The sequence below is a fragment of the Moschus berezovskii genome, chromosome 23 (assembly GCF_049115385.1).
Source record: "Moschus berezovskii isolate FMDL1 chromosome 23, NW_MosBer_1.0, whole genome shotgun sequence".
NCBI lineage: Eukaryota > Metazoa > Chordata > Mammalia > Artiodactyla > Moschidae > Moschus > Moschus berezovskii.
Genome location: NC_142482.1, coordinates 20,517,551 through 20,532,664, shown reverse-complemented (window position 1 = coordinate 20,532,664; position 15,114 = coordinate 20,517,551). Strand labels below are relative to the sequence as shown.

The 15,114-nt window shown below is 51.8% G+C and overlaps 1 protein-coding gene across 3 annotated transcripts in view; it reads right to left on the bottom strand.

Annotated features, from left to right (window-relative positions):
* PACSIN1 (protein kinase C and casein kinase substrate in neurons 1) overlaps positions 1 to 12,836 on the bottom strand; it is a 68,999-nt gene extending 56,163 nt beyond the window's left edge. The window contains exon 1 of one of the 3 annotated variants that reach the window (XM_088831506.1): positions 12,438 to 12,836. The gene's annotated coding sequence lies outside the window, so the exon portion shown is untranslated. Of the gene's footprint in view, positions 1 to 12,320 lie in introns of all 3 variants that reach the window. The other 2 variants (XM_055406468.2, XM_055406465.2) reach the window with 2 other exon arrangements.
* Positions 12,837 to 15,114: the final 2,278 nt, after the last annotated feature.

Genomic DNA, 15,114 nt, shown 5'->3' with positions numbered 1-15,114 from the left:
GGGCATCCCAGGTAAGAATACAGAACTGAATCCCAGGCCTACTCCGACGGCTGTGCAATCCCAGGCAAGTCGTCCTCATCCCAACCTCAGCTTCCTTACTTAGCAAAACAGCAATAATGGTAACTAATAAATGCCTTCCTCATCAGCTTATGGCAGGGCTCAAAGCAGAAACTGGATGTGAGGTGAAGGCGGTGCTGTCAGAGCCCTTTATCAGACAGGGCACCCACCCCTGAGCCACTGCGGGTGGCTCACAGACGCCCCCTTCTCCAGAGAGTTGCTATTTTTGATTGTAGTTGATTTACAATATGAGTTTCAGCTGCACAGCACAGGGTTTCAGTCTTTACACAATTCACACTCCATAGGAAGGTATGTCCGGACAATGGCTGTGATTCTCTGTGCTGCAGAGTGTATCCTTGTTGCGTATCTAGTTCATACACAGCGATCTTTAGCTCTTAACCCCAGGCCCCTCCCTTGCCCCTCCCCATCCCACACAAACTCCCACACACATACACTCATACTCGTTTGGTAACCACTAGTGTGTCCTCCACATCAGTGAGTCTGTTTCTGTTTTCCTTACACACTTGTCTGCCGTCCCCTTCTCCTCCCGCCCCCAATTCCTCCCAGCATCAGAGTCTTTTCCAGTGAGTCAGTTCTTCGCATGAGGTGGCCAAAGTATTGCAGTTTCAGCTTTAGCATCAGTCCTTCCAATGAACACGCAGGATTGATCTCCTTTAGAATGGACTGGTTGGATCTCCTTGCAGTCCAAGGGACTCTCAAGAGTCTTCTCCAACACTACAGTTCAAAAGCATCAATTCTTCGGCGCTCAGCTTTCTTCACAGTCCAACTCTCACATCCATACATGATCACTGGAAAAACCACAGCCTTGACTAGACGGACCTTTGCTGTCAAAGTAATGCCTTTGCTTTTTAATATGCTATCTAGGTTGGTCATAACTTTCCTTCCAAGGAGTAAGTGTCTTTTAATTTCATGGCTGCAATCAGCATCCGCAGTGATTTTGGAGCCCCCCAAAATAAAGTCTGACACTGTTTCCACTGTTTCTCCATCTATTTCCCATGAAGTGAATGGACCAGATGCCATGATCTTTGTTTTCTGAATGTTGAACTTCAAGCCAACTTTCTCACTCTCCTCTTTCACTTTCATCAAGAGGCTTTTTAGTTCCTCTTCCTTTCTGCCATAAGGGTGGTGTCACCTGCACATCTGAGGTTATTGATGCTGGATGGCATCACCGACTCGATGGACATGAGTGTGAGTGAACTCCAGGAGTTGGTGATGGACAGAGAGGCCTGGCGTGCTGTGATTCATGGGGTCGCGGAGAGTCGGACACGACTGAGCGACTGAACTGAACTGAACTGTCTGTTTTCCACACATAAGTGGCTTTATGCAGTATTTGTCTTCCTGACTTTACTTCACAAGCCGTAATGTTTCTAGGTTCATCCACGTGGCTGCAAACGGCAGAATCTCACTCTCTTCTGTGGCTGAGTAACACTGCAGTGTGTCTGTGTGTGTGCGCGCGTGTGTACGTGTTGACACACCACATCTTCCTTAGCCATCTGCTGATGGGCATCTGGGTGGCTTCCATATTTTGGCTATGGTAAATAATGCTGCTATGAAAACTGGGGTGCGTGTGGCTTCTTGAATTGGGGCTTGGACCGCAGCTTTAGGTTGGCAGCCTCAGCTAGGGGTGTCATGGCAGTCACGCTCTCCCCTAGGCCTGAGAAGAGGCTCCAAAGGCCTGGCCCCTTGCCTTAAACCCTGCACTTACTGCTCCCGCTCCAGGGCTCCCTGCAGGACCGGAGCTGGACTCAGCTGAAAGCAGCTTTCCCTGGCTCCTTCCCGACCCCATCAGATGCCCTCTCTCCCTCCCTCCTATGCAAACGCCTGCAGGAAACCACAGTCTAGGAATCTCCTTCTTAGGTACAGCTTCCAGGGACTCTGACCTAAGAGAGGAAGTATTTCATAAACTCTGAAGTGCCCCACACAAGTACAGGGTTGTTTTGCTTTCCAGAAAATGCTGGAAGGAGACGAGCTGACAGGCAGGGAATCTAAGTGGCAGAGGAAGTCTGCTCCTTGGGCAGAGTCACGCTGCCCTGCTCTCAGGGAACTCACAGGCAGATAGGGGAGACAGCCCAGAAACAAAGAGATTAATACGAGGGATGCCTGAGTGCGATGAAGGAAAACAGAGCAAGGTCAGCTGTGGAGAAGGACAGGGGCTGTCTTAGACGTGGTGCTCTGGGAAGGCCTCTCTGAGGAGGTGACATGGGCAGAGATGTGGACCTCTGCGGCCAGGCACAGGGAAGAGCAGAGCAAAGGCCCTGAGGCAGGAGGATATCTGATATGCCCGGGAAATGGCCAGGAGCCCAGCGAAGAGGGGAAGGCATGAGATAAGGTCAGCAGGACCTGACAGCCAAATCACACAGAGCCTTGTAGGCCGCTACAGGACTTTTTACAGGACTTGAGATTTTATTCCAAGTAAGAGGGACCCATTAAAGTTTTGAGCAGAGGAGGAAGATGATCTCATTTAGGTTTTAAAAGGATCTCTTTGGCTGCTGGGGCAAGGGGGACATAGGGAGACCGGGGAGAGGCTGCTGCACTAATCCGGGAGAACGATGGAGGGGCTCAGAGATGGGGCAGCAGCGCAGATGGCGAGAAGTTGTGGGACTCTGGGGATCTTGACGACAGAGCCTGGTGACCGCACGAGGAGGGGTCAGAAGATGAACTCAACTACCAAGTTACAGAGGGGACTGAGGAACATGTTCAGTTCAGTTCAGTTCAGTCGCTCAGTCGTGTCCGACTCTTTGCGACCACATGAATCACAGCACGCCAGGCCTCCCTGTCCATCACCAACTCCCGAAGTTCACTCAAACTCACGTCCATTGAGTCGGTGATGCCATCCAGCCATCTCATTCTCTGTCGTCCCCTTCTCGTCCCACCCCCAACCTTTCCCAGCATCAGAGTCTTTTTCCAGTGAGTCAACTCGTCACATGAGGTGGCCAGAGAATTGGAGTTTCAGCTTTAGCATCAGTCCTTCCAGTGAACACCCAGGGTTGATCTCCTTTAGAATGGACTGGTTGGATCTCCTTGCAGTCCAAGGGACTCTCAAGAGTCTTCTCATGTTAAGCTACACCATAGGGATGCAATCCACAAATTCCACACCGCAGGAAATCCTACAAGAGAAATAACCCGGCTTCTCCAACAAGTAAATTGCCAAGGACAAAGAAAAAGAGGGAGGGGGGAAGTATGGATTAACAGAGACTAAGACTTATCAACCAATCACAATGTATGGGGATCTTATTTGGATTTGAGTCAAACTAGATGTGGAAAAAAAAAATAAAAAAGACATCTGACAACCAGGAATGTGAATGCTGAGTGGACATTTGACAGTATAAAGAAAATGATTTCTTCTTAAGTGTGATGATGGTATTATGATGATGTTGGGAAAAACCTTATATTTTAGAGACACGTGTTGATATATTTGTGATGAAATCATGCCTGGGATTTGCTCTGAATTATTATGCAGGGGAGGGGTACAGAACTGAAACATGGGTTTGGCCATGAGTTGACAGCATTTGAAGCTGAATGTTACGGACAACGACGGTTCATCATACTATTCTACTTTTGGAAATGCTTATATTTTTCCATGATAAAAAGTTTAAAAAGAAAAGGGAGGAAAATCAAGTCCAAGGGGAGGCGCTAAACAGCACAAGGCCCCTCCATACTTGGACTTCAAGGAGGTCCAACCAGTCCATTCTAAAGGAGATCAGTCCTGGGTGTTCACTGGAAGGACTGATGCTAAAGCTGAAATTCCAATACTTTGGCCACCTCATGCGACGAGTTGACTCACTGGAAAAAGAGTCTGATGCTGGGAGGGACTGGGGGTGGGAGGAGACAGGGACGACAGAGAATGAGATGGCTGGATGGCATCACCGACTCGATGGACATGAGTTTGAGTGAACTCCGGGAGTTGGTGATGGACAGGGAGGCCTGGTGTGCTGTGATTCATGTGGTCGCAAAGAGTCGGACACAACTGAGCGACTGAACTGAACTGAACTGAACTGATACATGTTAGACCTGAATCTCAGCGGGGGTGTCCCAAAGCCCAGCCCTTGCCCCTGCCCCACTTTGGCTGCCTTTCTGCTCTGGAGGTCGGTCAAGGCTGGACCCAGGCAGGTGAGGGATAGAATGTGTGGTCCAGAGAAAGCCCAGTTGGGACAGAGTGAGGCTGGGGCAGCTGGGCCTCTGCCAGACCCTGCAAGGAGCAGGAAGAGCCCTGGGCCACCTGTCCCAGTCAGTCCTGTGAGGCCGATCATCCAAAGGACCCAGCACCTGGATCTCCTGCCAGCCTCATCTCCTGCTTCTTCCTCTGAGTTCCTGAAGTGATTTCCTCCCCTGCCCCTGTGCCCAGCTCTCTGAACCTACCATCTTTCCCTTCCAGGTCTGTTTCTACAGAAGACCATCCACAATCAATCACCCCCAGCCTTTGGGAGCACACCTGCAGAGGACTCTTTTCACTGGGAGGAGGGGTCATCTCCTCTGCATCCAGACTGCATAGGTGTGAATCCTGCCTCTGCCACTCACTTGCCAGAGTGACCTCAGGCAAGTCACTTGACCTCAGTTTCCACATCTATAAAATGGGATGACCTCATAAGGTTACAGAAAAGACTAAATGAGTTAATAAATGTGGACAAATAGAACAGTGCCTGGCCTATGTCAGAGGCCCTCAGACCCCCTCAGCACCTCTGGCACTGCTCTCCAGGGCCCGCCTCACTTCTCCATGCCCTCCTGACACCACAGTTACCTCCTCTCCCATCCCAGGTTTCTTTTTTTTAATTTCCATTTTTTTATTTATTTCCATCACACTGCATAGCATGCCGGATCTTAGCTCCCTTATGAGGGATCAAACCTGTGCCCCTGCAATGAGTGGAAGCACATATTCTCAACCACTGGACAACCAGTGAAGTGCCCAGCAGGTTTTGTCCACCCCAGGATTGGGAGGAGGAAGGAGAGGAGACACAAGCCCATGAGGAGACCAGTTAGAAACCAGTCACACGTGAAAGCAACCTAGGTGTCCACTGACAGGTGAGTGGGTAAAGAAGCTGCGATACATATCCACCATGGAATATTACTCAGCTACAAAAAAGGAACGCATTTGAGCAATTCTACAACCTAGATAGCATATTAAAAAGCAGAGACATTACTTTGCCAACAAAGGTCCGTCTAGTCAAGGCCATGGTTTTTCCCGTGGTCATGTATGGATGTGAGAGTTGGACTGTGAAGAAAGCTGAGCGCCGAAGAATTGATGCTTTTGAACTGTGGTGTTGGAGAAGACTCTTGAGAGTCCCTTGGACTGCAAGGAGATCCAACCAGTCCATTCTAAAGGAGATCAAGCCTGGGTGTTCATTGGAAGGACTGATGCTAAAGCTGAAACTCCAATTCTCTGGCCACCTCATGTGTCGAGTTGACTCACTGGAAAAGACTCAGATGCTGGGAAGGATTGGGGGCGGGAGGAGAAGGGGACGACAGAGAATGAGATGGCTGGATGGCATCAGCGACTCTGTGGACATGAGTTTGAGTGAACTCCGGGAGTTGGTGATGGACAGGGAGGCCTGGCGTGCTGTGGTTCATGGGGTCGCGGAGAGTCGGACACGACTGAGCGACTGAACTTAACTGAACTGAACTGAATGAGGGGGATGAACCTCGAGCCCATTACACAGTGAGTCAGAAAGAGAACAAGTGTCGTACGTTAACACATATATACGGAATCTAGAGAGATGATACTGAGGAACCTATTTGCAGGGCAGCAGTGGAGGCTCAGGCATAGAGAACAGACTCATGGACACAGCGCAGGAAGGAGGGGCTGGGACGAGTGGAGAGAGGTGCGTGGAAACATGTACACTACCCCAGGGAAACAGGCAGCCAGGGAGAATGTGCTGTCTGCCTCGGCGAACTCAAGCCGCTGCTCCATAACAACCTAGAGGAGTGGGAAGAGCCGGGCAGGGAAGGGAGGTTCAAGAGGGAGGGGACATAGGCATACCTATGGCTGATTCTTGTTGATGTGTGACAGAAACTAACACAGTACTGTAAAGCAATTATCTTTCAATTAAAAATAAATAAATTTTAAAAAACCCGTTACAAATAAAACTCTACAAACCAAAAGTAAGCAGCATCTGACTCCAATGGCAACAAATTTGCATTGGAGGAGAGTGTAATTTAAACGCTCATTTTTTTGAGACTTCTAAGAAAAATCCCAGGTATTACGAAGTGGAGTTTATGTTTTGTAAATTATGTTTTGGAGGAGTAATGACAATTGTGGTATAAACGCAAAGAGCACAGGGTGCTAAAAAGCAAACATTGCCCTTCTTACCTCGCACTTGACCTCCCAGAACTTGCCCAAGAGATAAACCATCAGATGTGAAGCTTTGGGGACATTTTTATGCAAATATGCACACAAGATACATATGTATATTTTTATTTATTTTTGGCCGAGTCGCATGGCTTTTGGGATCATCTAAAGGTGCCCCCAGGCAGTGGAAGCACTGAGTCCTAACCACAGGACCATCATCAAAGTCCCCATATGCATTTTTTGAATGGATCATACTACACACGTTGTTCTACAAAGTCATTTGCTTTGACTCACCAATATAGTCTGACCATCTTTCCACCCTAATATTAAGCTCTGCCCAGTTCTTTTCTCTGGGTCTTCAGCACCTAAAATAGCGCCCGGCACATTCAGTCCACATTCACCGACCAAACGAAAGAACAAACAGCTACCTAAACTCACAGCATCTCATCAGGACCTAATTATGTCACCAGCCCTCCTGATGGACATGTAGCTTTGCCACATGGACCATTCCACCCAGCTCTGCATGCCAAGAGGGCGCCTATAAGAGAAGCCCTGGGGCATGGAACTGCCCCATTAAAACCTCACCCATGTATTCTACTGTACGAACAGTTTATTGAATCACAGTATATTTCAACAATAGTTTCTGAAATATAGCAAGCTCCCAGCAAGTACTTGCTATTATTATTTATAAACATACAAATATTTCCATATTTCCTAATTTATACCTTTTCTTTCCTAGAACTGCTTATTTGCATTTCTCTTCTTTTTTTTTTAATTTGCTGCAGTGGGCCTTAGTTGTGTCACGTGAGATCTTTCATCGTGGCGCTTGGACTCTCGTGGCACATGGGCTCAGTACTTACGGCATGTGTGCTTAGTTGCCCTGCTGCGTGGAGGGTCTTAGTTCCCTGACCAGGGATAGAACTCAAGTCCCCTGCACCACAAGATGGATTCCTCACCACTGGGCCACCAGGAAAGTCTCTCTCGTCTTATATTAATGTAAAAAATTCTAGAACTATGTGTATTTGAAAGAATAAACGCTGTCTTTCAAAAAAAAACTTGCAGCTATTGCCAAAAGAGGTTGAGCCAACCTCAGTTGATGGGAGAATTCCAGTTTCCCACACCCTCTGCCACCCAAGAGCTATCTTATGATGAAGACTTTTATTTCTCAAATGGATTATTCTTCTTTAGTGACTCCACCTTTGAGCATCAAACCTCCTGAATAAGTAATAGGATGGATCATTTCATTTCTAACAGCACTAGGGAACCAACACTCACAAATGGAGAATTGCTTTCTAGACAGTGAACAGAAACAAATGCAAAAATTGTTTCAATGGACATCTTAGTTTTTTCAAACTGTCAACTTCAAACAACGGTCCCTCAATAAAAAACAAGAGAAAACTAGGAGCCCTAAACTCCCTCCCTGCCTCTCTCCCCTTCTCTCCCCCCACACCTCAGCCCAGTCTAGGGGACCCAGATTTAACAAATGAAAATACAATCCTGGGTGTTCATTGGAAGGACTGATGCTAAAGCTGAAACTGCAATACTTTGGCCACCTCATGCGACGAGTTGACTCACTGGAAAAGACTCTGATGCTGGGAAAGGTGGGGGTGGGAGGAGAAGGGGACGACAGAGAATGAGATGGCTGGATGGCATCACCGACTCTGTGGACATGAGTTTGAGTGAACTCCGGGAGTTGGTGATGGACAGGGAGGCCTGGCGTGCTGTGATTCATGGGGTCACGGAGAGTCAGACACGACTGAGCAACTAAACTGAACTGAACTGAAGTTAAATCTGACGTTCAGATAAACAACATACAAAATTTTTAGTACAAGTATGTCCCGTGCAATATTTGGGACATACATATACCAAAAAACAAACAAACCAAAGCCTACCAAATGTGTTATTTCATCTGAAAGTCAGATTTAACTGGGCATCCTAGAGTTTATCTGGCAAGCAGACCACAGCCCCCACCCAGTGTCTAAAGATCAAGTGATTTTTAAATAGGAGCCAAGACCCTCTTTGCCCTCCCAGTCCTTAGTCAACCTACTACCCCAAGCAGAAATGCTACCCTCACAGAAATGCTCCCCACCCAGAGATGCCCCACCAACTTCCCTGGGATTAGAGTTTCTGTCCCCCCAGAGCCATCTGGGGCCAGGTTCCTGCTGGTCTTCTCCCTTCAGCCTATCTCACACCTTCCCATCCATCCTTTCTGTCAGGAGTGCTGGCAGTCCCTTCAGGATGGTGGCTGCTTTGGAGCCACCTGCCCAAGGGCACATCCTGAGCCATACCCAGTGTCAGAGGAATGCAGAGGTCCTCAGGCCAAGCTATTCCACAGCAACTCTGAAGGGCCCCTCCAGCTCCAGAGCGCCGAAGCCATGGGGGGGGGGGACTCTCTGCTGGGGCTGCATCAGAGCTCCACTTTTAAGTCTATTTTTTATTCATTCATTGTGGCTGTGCCACACAGCATGCGGGACCCACCTTAGTTCCTGGACCAGGGATTGAACCCGTGCCCCCTGCAGTGGAAGCGGGGAGTCCCAACCACTGGACCACCAGGGAATTCCCAGAGTTCTGCTTCTCTCTCCACTTACCCTGCTTCCTTGCCCTGCAGTCCACAGGCCGGGGATCATTCCCCTGCCTGCCCCACCAGACCCGTCCCCCTCTCCCTGCCCCGATCCACAGGCCCCTGACCGGAAACCAGCCACTAAGTGTCCACAGTAGGTCGGTCTGGGGCTGGCTCATATTTTTTTTTTAATTTGGGCTTTCCAGTACATTCTAGATTTTTCCACACAGGTACATATTACTTTAGTAATACAATAATAAAAATAATAATAAAAGCTTTTTTTTTCTTTAAGAAAAATGTAAAACCAACCCAGCAGCCCTCCTCCTCTCTGACCTGCCCACTCCTCCCCTCTCCCTCCCACCTGCTTCCCTACGGAGGTCTCCCCCTAATCAGCGAACTCCCACCCCAAATGCCTCCCCAGTCCTGCCAGACCCACAGGCCGTTTCACTTCTCCACCGAAGGCTTTCCGCCACCAGCTCGTCCTTGCTGGGGGGCTATATGCAAATTCTGGAGGGGTCCTTAGTGCTGGCTGGGAGGAGGAGGCTAAGTCCTGAGATTGGAGAGAAAGTGTAAGAGGGGAAGCAGCATTGGCTAACTCCACTGGGGTCCTGTGCGCCAGGCACTGGGGGCCATGGGAACAGGACGCAGACCCTGCCACCGAGGGCTCCACAGCTGGTGGGGCGGGGGCAATGGAAAGCCAGAGAGGGCACTGTGTGAGGTGAAGTGGGCCAGGTGTGGGGAGGAGGAATTCGTGGAAGCTTCTGGAAGAAGGAAAAGTCCCAGCAGATCCCTGAGGGTGAGAAGGACCGGGTAGGGAGGTGGAGGGGGCCGGCTCCAGGCAGGGGATCGGTCTGTGCAGGTGAGAGGAGGGTGGTTTATTTGGGGAACTGAAAGCAGCTCAGAGCAGCTGGTGGCAGAGGAGGCGGGGCTGAGGAGGGACAGGAAGCCCAGGCTGGGAGGGCGGCGGGGCCATGGGAGGGAGGCTGCGCTCTGTCCTCAGAGAAACGGGGAGCCGCAGGACGCAGGGCAGGGGAGGGACACACTCAGGTGGGCCTCCTACAGACATCTCCGCCTGCCACACAGCAGGAGCTCAAAGAGTTTTCATCCTGAGCCTCTGAAACCATCACAGTCCCACCTAATCAAGCACACACTATCTGCCACGTGGGGACTTCAGCCACCTAAAACCTGTGTCTCCATGGAGACGAGCCCCCAGCCCCGAGGTCCACAGCCCTCTTGCTCTTGCGTTAGGGAGTACGTTAGGGAATGACGGACCCCGGACCCTCGGTTCAAACCCGAGCTGCTCCGGTTTCAAACAGGGTGACCTTGGACAGATGACCTCTCGGTGCCTCAGTCCCCTCATGTGTAAAATGGGGATAATAATAGTATCCAACTGGGCTGAAGTGGAGATGCAGAGACTCAGTACAGAAGAAGTGGCTGCCTCCTGGCTCCTGGCAGATGTTGAGCACTGTCGGTTTCTCCTGTTTTTCTGCCTCCCTCCCCTGAGCCAACTGCTTGCAGGCACTAACCAAACCATCCTCCCTGTCCTCCCCCAGCCCTGAAGCATCACACCCTTCCTTTCTCCATCACTGGGGGTAGGACAGAGCCAGACAGGATTGAGGACAACCCACTGACCTGGGCCTGGGGCCTCGCCCCAGCTCCCTCGAGTGTAGTGGACAGAACGCTGGACTTGGAGCCAGGAACTGTGTCCCGGGCTGGGCTCTGCCACTGACCCTCAGACTCCCCCTCTGTGAGAAGAGGACAAGGACATCTTGAGGCTGTCTTTTCAGCATGGCTGTCAAAGGAGCAATGAGGGCTGCAGATGCCCTGAGAATGTCCATGTCAGGGCATGGCCTTGTGGCTGGGCCAGAGCTCTTGCTGGCAGCCTCCCCTTCTGGCCTACACTGGGTCCTCCACACAACCGTAAGATCTGTTCAGAGCTCGCTGTGAGGACCCCAGAGGCTGAGGGTGGCCTGCCTTGGCCTTCCCAGATGCCCAGATGCTGACTGGTACCCTCCTAAGGGCTGGGACAGAGACAGAGAGCCTGGTAGGGGCTCAGCACCCTGGGAGGCAAGTGCCAACTCAGAGGCCTAAGGCAAGTCAGACCTTCTCCAGGGCCTTGACCAGCCTGGAGACTCGAGCCTGGGGCCCAAAAAGACCCTCTAGAGCCATTAGGACCCCAGTGTCTATCTCTAAATGCCATTGCTGCTCATCACCTCTAGGCCAAGGAAGGGCCTGAATGGCAGAGTCTGTTTTCAGTAGCTCTTTGGTCCTGGGGGATGGGAGGAGAGCCCAAGACGGGGCTCACCCCCCTCCTTCAGGGTGCCAGCTATTTCTCAGAGTTCAAGTGGATTCATTCACTCATTCCATAAACATGGACTTGGTGCCAGACCCGGGTCAGGTGCAGGGGCGATGACAGATGAATCACACAGTCTCCTGTCTTAAAGCACTTCCAGTCTATGGGCCACGGGAGAGGCATAAGTAACGAAGGCACAAGGCAGGCTAGGCTGGAGAATGCAGGGCGGGCGGCTCGGGGATCTCACCTGGGGCAGCAGGAAGCCACCTGGAGGAGGGCTCGAGAGTGGCTTATGGACCTGCGATGGGGAGGCCGGGTGGGTGAGGGACGGACCCTCCACGGCCACTGACAGTTCCGTTTGCACCCCCACCAGGCCAGACCCAGGACAGCGTGAGTTATTTACGGTTTTGCCCAGAGAAAAGCGGCCACATGTGTCACTGCACGTGGGGTACAGAGCTGGGCGGTAGAGAGTGGGGGGCGGCTGGGGCTTGAAGCTGGGGCGCAGCCAAGCTCTGTGGTTTGCCACTGTGTCCCTCACACCCTGATGACCTTTTAAGCTTTTCAAGGCCTCCCATAAGGCAAAACTAAGGAGGAGAGAGAATTCCAAAGGGCAGCCAGTGGCCTGGGGGGTGGGAAGGGAGCAGGGCCAGACAGACCTTGGCCTCTGCAGTCCCTGAGGGCCATTTATCCTCACTTTCTCCTCCTCTCCCCCCTCCCATCTCAGCAGTGGGGAAAGGGGGCAGACAAGACAGAAAAAAACATCTTTCACTGTAAATCAGACAGGACCTAGGGCGGGCATCAGCTGCTGTATTTCTCCCCAGCCCACTCTGGTCCACAAACAGCCTACGCACCAAGCTGGCATCAGCCTACCCACCCTTTTGGGACCGGAACAAGCCAGGCCAGAGCCTCGGATGGGACCCGGGGCCTGGGTCCCACCTTCCCAAGGCACCTATTTCCTGCGTTTCCCCCTCCACCCCTCGCCCCTGGGGTGAAGGCCTCCGCCAGGTCCGTCTCCCAGGGGGCCCAGCTCAGGGACATCCTGACACTGCCCCGGGTGATGCTCAAGAACCCCGGCGCTCGCAAAGCACCCGCGGTCGCGCGCTCACCTCTCTGCAGGTAGCTGTCCGATCCTCCCCCCGTCCGCCTCCGCGCCCGCCGCCAGCACGCACCCCTAGACTGGAGCGCTCCCTCCCTACCCCGTATCCAAGGGCCAGACCCCCTACCTGGGGGCAGGCGCGCCCGGCACCATCGGCGGCGCCGCGGGGCCAAGCGGGGCGTCTGGGGGGCCCGGCCTCCAGCCCGGTCGACTTCCCGGGGGGCCAGAGAGGCTGCGCCGCCGCGTCCCTCCGGACCTCGCCCGGGGCTGCGGGAAGGAGGAAGGTCAGAGCCGAGGAGGAGGGGAGGCGGCGGGCGGAGGCGCGCAGATGGGCGCAGATTAGCGAGGCATTTTTAGCGAGCCAATGGCGGCGCGGCGCCGGGCGGAGCGGTGGCTGCGCAGGTGGAGACGCGGCGCTGCTGAGGCCGCAGCTGCCGGCTTAGGGGCGCGGGGGGGCGGCGGCACCCCCTGCGCCTCCTCCCCGGCGGAGCTCCGTGGCGCCCGGCCGAGCGGCTCTGTCTGCGGCGGGCGGGCGCCGAGATCGTCTCCCGTGCGCCCTCCGCCCCGGCCCCGCTGCGGGAGCCCCGTGCACCGCGGGGTGTCGGCCCCCGCCTCCGCCCTTGCCTCACTTTTTTAGGACGTTCCTCCCGCCGCGTTTGTTTCCTGCCTCGCGGAATCCTGCGTCTTCTGGGACGTGCGGGGCATGTGCGGTCGGCAGGTCTGGAGTCTGGGGAAAGGGGGTGCTCCGGAGTGAGGACCCCTCCTCCCCCAGCACCGCGCCCATAACCCCCGCACCCCGCACCAGCTTCTCCCGGAAATGCCCAAACTGGCCCCATGGGGAAGTCACCCAGGCCACCTCCTGGGGGCTCTCTGAGCGACTCGGTGGGACCCCCGGTGCACTCTTCCTGTCTTAAACCCTGCAAGCTTCCGGAAACCTAGACACTGTGAGGGGCGCTGGGGCAACTCTCTTCACTGCAGACTTATAAGCAGCTGTCTTGGATTAGTAAGGAGGGTTTATTCAACACCTATCTACTGAGAACCTGCTTCATGCAGGGCACTGATGTGCGGCTGGTCTGCAGCAGAGTACAAAACAGACCAAATTGGGGTGAGGATAAATTGGGAGACTGGGATGGACATATCACACCACTATATATAAAATAGAAAGCTAATAAACATCCACTGTAGAGCACAGGGACGTCTACTCAATACTCTCTAATGCCCTGTATGGGAATAGAGTATGTATGTATATGTAATGGGAATATGTATTTGTATGGCTGATTCACTTTGCTGTACAGCAGAAACTAACACACCATTGTAAATCAACTATACTCCAATAAAAGTTAATTTAAAATAATTTATTGCTAAAAATATGCTAACCATAAAGAAAAAACACAAATAGACAAAATCTCTGCCCTCAGGTATTCATGTTGTGAGGAACAACAGATGTTAAACATAATAAATAGTATATAGAGTATGCTTTAGGGACTTCCTTGGTCATCCAGTGGTTAAGAATCTGACTTCCAATGCAGGGGATGGGGGTTCAGTCCCTGGTTGGGGAACTAAGATCCACTTGCCACAAGGCAACTCGCAGCCAGAGAAACCGGTGCCACAGCTAAGACTCAATGCAGCCAAATAAATATTTACGATAAAATGAGATAAAATCCTTTAAAAATAAAGTTATATGCACAAAGTAGAAAAAGAAAGCTGTAGAAAAGGAAAGAAAGTGAGGGGGGTCAGGGCGAGAATAGGTCCCAGCCATTTGTGGGGAGTGCGTGTGACTGAATCTGATGGTAAGCCCCTCAGGTAAGCATGCAGACTCTAGTTTGCCGCAGACCTCACCACTCCCTAATGTCGGCACCTGAACGGGACACACATTTGTATTTCCTGCCCTCCCTCATCTGCCTCCCTCACCAGAGGCACTAAAATCCATGACCCCAGTGACCCAGGGGACACCCAAGTGCAGAGCCTATTTGTTCAAAAAGAATTCTCTGACCACTTATCACACATAAGGTATTAGAGCCTAAAGGAACTCAACACCTGGTTGGAAGTCCATTGACAGTACCTACCCCAAGGATGAACAGGACTGCCAGGTGAGTGGACAATGTTCCAGAGAAGGTCAGATGGCTCTGGGTTAAAGGAATCCAGGAAGCTTCCTGGAGGAGGCAACATTCCAAGGAGGTGCTGAACGACAGCTGAAATTCTGAACAAAAGCTGGAACAATCGGATGGGGCAGGAGCCAAGGAAGGATTACTCAGAGAGACTCACAAAACCGGAGGACTTTTGGCAGGTGTCTGGAGCTGGGGTCCTGAAACATTCCTGGACACCCTCAATGCCAGGGGTATGCTGATGTCTGGAGCTGACAAAGTACCCCTCCCGTCTCCACCTAGCAGTTCCTGGTCCCCAGCTGCCCTCACCTCAACCTGGAATTTTCTCTTGCTCCAGGAGGAGGCATGATGAGCATATGGAGGGGAGAACATACACCTTCCTCAAGCGCTTGTTTGCTGGGTAAAGATGGGCATGTCACTTAACCTGTGTTTCAGACTCCTCATCTTAATAGCTGTGTGACAAGTTACTTAACTGGTCTATGTCTTGGTTCCCTCATTTGGAAAATGCAACAACGACAGCACCTAGTCAAGGGTTGTGTATTACACAAGACAATCCAGGTGAACTGCTTAGCATGTAAGCACTTAGTTAATTTTATTTTCTTTACTATACTACACTTGTCTCAGTGGTTGAATTGGAATTCAATATTGGAATTGGATATTCGATATCCAGTTGGAATTGGAATTTGATATTGGAATTGG